This window comes from Artibeus jamaicensis, unplaced genomic scaffold, assembly GCF_021234435.1.
Source record: "Artibeus jamaicensis isolate MK-2021 breed Jamaican fruit bat unplaced genomic scaffold, CSHL_Jam_final contig_233, whole genome shotgun sequence".
Lineage (NCBI taxonomy): Eukaryota > Metazoa > Chordata > Mammalia > Chiroptera > Phyllostomidae > Artibeus > Artibeus jamaicensis.
The window spans coordinates 49,050,223-49,055,226 of NW_026521486.1; the positions used below are offsets into that span (position 1 = coordinate 49,050,223).

At 56.7% G+C, this 5,004-nt stretch overlaps 1 protein-coding gene across 1 annotated transcript in view; it reads right to left on the minus strand.

Moving 5' to 3' along the window:
• The window catches only part of RACGAP1 (Rac GTPase activating protein 1), a 63,526-nt gene that overhangs the window by 56,126 nt on the left and 2,396 nt on the right, over positions 1-5,004 (minus strand). The gene's annotated exons all lie outside the window — the stretch shown is intronic.

Sequence of the window (5,004 nt, forward strand, 5' to 3'; positions counted from 1 at the left end):
TAGCTGGTCCAGGAGGCGACTGGAGGTCAGTGCTAGGGTGAGGGATTCACCAGGGAAGTTTCTTGGAAAGGAAAAGCCCCAGGCATCCCGTGGGCCTTGTTTCTCCTTTGTTCACTCTTCTCACAGACCCAGAATCTCAGGGGAGGGAGGGCCCTCAGCTCCCTCCCTGTCCCCAAGTCTCCATCTCTGCGTCTCCCGCACCCTCTCTCTCTCGGCTCAGTCTCTCTCCCCTCCTCCCCCGTCTCCACTTCCTTCTCCTGCCCTCCCTTGCAGACATCTGCCCTTTTAATCTCTGTCTTGGCCCCAATTTCTCCACCTCTCTCTTGTTCTGTGCCTTTCTGTCTCTCAATCTCTGTTTTTCTCTTTAATCATCTCTTCCTTCTAAAGCCCTGAGTCCCCAAATGACACGATGGCACACAAATCGGGATGTGTGGTGGAGGAAAGGTGGCCTCCTGCCACCCTGCCCAAAGGGAGGGCGACGGCGAAGGCTGCAGCACGGTCCTGGGTGTGCTGCCAGTGCCCTGAGAGAGGCGGCGTGTGGGGGGGGGGGGGCGATGCACTGGCAGAGGAGACACCCAGAGGGCCGGGAGGGAGAGGTGCTGGGAGGGGGTGAGGACCAGACACCCCTTCAGGACGGCAGAGGGGGGGACCAGCCTGGCAGGCAACCTGGACCCTGCGGCCTCCAGTAGCAAAGAGTGCAGCTCATACTCATGAACCAGTGAACAAGTCACATTTTCTGAGACCCCCATTAAATTGGAGATGAAGGGGGCTTGGGGGAGAGGGAGGAGAGTGAAGAGGGGCCAGAATGAGAAGAGAACATGGAAGGACATGGGGAGGAGGAGAGGATTAGCCCCTGGGGGATAGAGACGGCAGTGACTTAGGTGGAAAAGAGGGTGAAGCTAAGTGAGGAAAGTGAGTGATTAGAGAGAGGAAGGGGGATGAAGAGGAGGCTGGCACGGGGTGGGGGGGGAAGGGCCAGGGTAACTGAGGAAAGAGAGGAGGGGAAGGGAGCATTGGGATCAGAGAAGAGAAAACAGGGGGAGAAGGTGAGGGTCACAGGTTCCACATGGAGCCCGAAGGGGTGGGGAGGGGTGTGCTGGTGGGTCCCGTCAGCCTCGGGTCCGCAGCCCTTCCCACCCGCCTGCTAATTAACTCCTTAATTGTCTCTACATTTGCTGAGCTGGCAGATGAAGTGGATGTAGACAGATTGGGGCGCATGTGATTTCACGCATGGGGGAGCGGAGAAGGGCTGCCTGGGAGTCCCAGGGGCCCTGCCGCCCCTCGCTGCCCTCCTTCCTCCTCCCCGTCTCTGAGAGGCTGGAGGGTGCTTCTGAACCTAGAGCAGATGGGGCCATCTGCACGGAAAGTGTCCGTGGGGAGTTTTCCCCCAACAGCCTTCCAGGGATGAAAATAATACTTGTCACTATTGATGGAACACCTACTGCTTACTCGGCACACACGTTTCATCACTGTGGGCATTAGCCAGATATTATGGTTTGTGGAGAAAGGGAGGCTCAGACGGGTTAAGCAACTCACCCAGGATCACAGAGCTATGGTGTGACAGAGGTCAAACTTGAAGCCGGGTCAGCACAATGCCAACGCCCTGGGCAGGTCCTGGCCAGAGGCCTCATGCCAGTGGAGGGGGAATATCTCCAGCCTGTTTCTTTCTCAGCCCCAGAAGAGAAAAGGTACTGGGGTGTGGGAACTGCAGGGGCCAGAGAGGAGGGAAGTGTGGACAAGAAGCTGGGGCGGAAGCTGAAGGAGCTAGAATCTGTCACAGTCTGAACAAAAGGTAAGTGGGCCTGAAAAAGCAGAAAGGAGCAGTGGGACGCTAATCGCAGCCCTGCGATCTCTCAGGTGTCATCTTTCTGAAGCCAACGTCCAACTTCCGCTTTCCTCATCCCTGCTCCACAAGCCCCAGTCCGTGAGACCTGCCTTCTGCCACGCTGCGCTGGCGGCCCTCTCCCATGTCTGTTTCACTCTGGGCCTTTGTACTGAAGTCAGTTGTCAGCGTGTTCATCTCTTCTTTGACACTAGGACATTTTGAAGGCAAGGACTATGTCACTCCTTACCGTGTCCCCGGGGGAAACCCTGGGGCTGAATGCAAGAAGAGCCTCAGTGGAGGTTTGCTGAAATGTACAGGGCAGGGGTGGGGGGATGTGTTCCGGGACCCGCCCCACCTCAGACAGACAAAGAGAAAACAGCAGCCTGAGAAACTCAGGCTCTTTCATAAGAAAGAACTTCGCAGGCAAGCGAATCACGCTGAAGCCTTGATTCAGACCCCATGGATTCTGAAGATCAAAGTTTCTCCAGACTGGCTGCTGTATATTAAAAATCTTGAAAAGTTGGGATTCTGATTTAATTGGTCTAAGATGGGGCCACAGCATCAGCATTTTAAAAAGTTCCCCAGTTAATTCAAATGTGCAGCCTGGGTCGAACCATTGTCAGATTCTGCCCTGATTTAGCTGCACTGGTGGTTTTACCACTGGACCCAAACACTAATCCTAATAATATTAGTTATTACTTATTGAGGATTTACTAAGTGCAAGCTAATGTGCCAAGCTCTTTCTATGCTTTAGCTCATGTAATCCTTAGGAACTCCTGTGAAATAAATATTATTCCCCTTTTTAAAAAAGATTTTATTTCTTTATTTTGAGAGAGAGGGAAAGGAAAGAGAAAGAAAAGGAGAGAAACATCTATCAGTTGCCTCTCACATGCTCCTACTGGGAACCTGGCCAGCAGCCCAGCCCTGTTCCCTGACTGGGAACCGAACCCATGAGCTTTTAGGTTTGCAGGCTGACTCTCAACACACTGAGTCACACCAGCTGGGACTCTTATTTCCTTCTTACAGACAAGGAAATTGAGCTCAGAGATGTCACGGGACCTGCCCATGCTAATGAATGGCAGGGCCAGGTCTGGGAGCTGAGATTCCCTGACTCACATCTCCTGTTTTCCCCCAGACTCCTCCCGGGGCTGCTCATTGGCCTTGATCAGTCCTTGCCTGCCTCCACCTCGCCTCATCACCTTTCTTCCACCCCCTCTGCTCCCTCAGTAACATTCCAGGTGACTGAAGGAATTTGCAGCCATTTCAAGAAACTCTATGTGTCACTCAGCTGACGAAGGTAGGGAGTTAGGGGAATTACAGATGCTTCAAGATGGTCCTCTCATCCCACCCAAGGACACTTGGAATTCGGGAATCACACGGCTTAATTCTTCCTTGGGTCTCTGTCTGGGGCCCTCCCAAGTGGAATTCCAAAAATGCCTCTTTGGGTTGATTCTAAGTGTCCGGAAGAGTGCTGCCACCCAGTGGCTGCCCAAGGACATGGCAGCCCCCGGGGGCCGCCTGGTGCTGCTGGACAGCTCCCCAACTCAAGACCGGAACCCCAAATCCTCCCTTCATTTTGGCAGCGCCAAACCCACGCCCCTGGTAAACGGATCCCACCCTTCCTCCACAGTCTTAAGCCTACACTTCCTCTAGGAATCTCCAGCTCCCTTCCTGGTTCTCCGTGTGCCGCCTGCTCCCAGCCCCTCACCGTTTCTCATCCAACTGTGCCAGCCCCTTCTCGTTCTTAAAGCCTTGAAAATACACCTCGAGCTGTGCCAGCCTGCAAGTGCAGCGAAGGAGTTGCTAGAGGTAGAATTCTGGTCCCCCACACCCCCGTCCTCATCATCTGACACCATCAGACCTCAACAGTCTCGGTGCTAAGAGCCCCTAATGAGCATCAGCAAATTAACAACTTCCCTTTGATTGCTCCTTCTCTGTTAATTGAATAGGGAGGGCCCCCCAAGGCCTCTCGCAAAGGTGGAGGGAGAGAGAGGAGAGAGGTGAGAACTACAGGAGCAGCCCCCAGGCCTTCACTCAGTGCCCCTGAATGCTGGTCCATGCCCTGAGTCCAGTTCCCCTTTCCACCCCTTCCTTATCCGACCCATCCCCACCCTTCTCTTTCCTTGTTTCTTGACTTCTGTCTAAATTCCCTTGACCTCTGGCTATTTATCCTTCCTTTTCTCTGTTCTTTCTTTAAAGGTTTGGCACTGTGGATCTGAGAACATGCCCCCTAAGTCTACAGGCATGGGCTTGGGGTGGCCAAAGCTGCGGGTTTGTTTACACATGTGCATGTGTGTGCATATCGCATGTAGGTGGGGAGCAGAGATATGAACAGGTGAATACGTGTAAGCTCCCGAGTGCCTATCCTGTGGGCCGTGTGTGGGTGCGAGCGGTGTGACTGGTCTGCGTGTGTGTTTGTGTCTCTACACGGGCAAGTACTTGGATCAGTCAAGTGTGACTCGAAGCTTGTGTGTGTGTGTGTGTGCGCGTGCGTGAGCGCGCGCGCGTGTGTGTGTGTGTGTGTGTGTGCCACCAGAAGAAGCAGCAGCAAGAGTCAGGAGCATCGATCCGAAGGAGACAGAGCGGGGGGGGGGACGCTGGGGGCAGACACCCTCCCTCTTGCGCGCGAGCGCGCGCGCGCACATACACACCACACACAGTCACACACAAGCCACAGGGCCTCGCAGGAAGGGAAACAGCTCCGGGAACGGAGGGAGGCAGCGCCGCCGAAAGCGGCCGGGAGGAGGGTGAGGCAGCGGGGGAGCCCCGGGTCCGGCTCCCAGGTCCGGGGGCCCGGCGCGCACACCACCAGCCCGGAGACACCCTCGCAGACACTCGTAGGCGCGCACGCGCACCCTCTCCCCTCCCCCTCGCCTCTCCTCCCGCCGCCTCCCGGCCGGACGATGGATCCCTGCAGATCCCGAGGCTGAGAGCACCGCGAACCGCGAACCGCGCACCGCGCCGAGCCCGAGCGGACCGAGCTGAGGCGAGCCAGCGAGCGCTTGCAGGAGGGCGGGCGGACCGAGCAGAGCTGAGCCGGGCCAGGCGGGCCGCTCCCTGCAGGGCTCTGCGCGGCGTGCCGCGGCGGCCGCCGGCTCCCGCTCCGGGCCATGCGCCCCTCCGCGGCTCGGCGCTGAGCCCGGGTCCAGCCCCGTGCCCCAGGATCGGCCGCCGGCTGC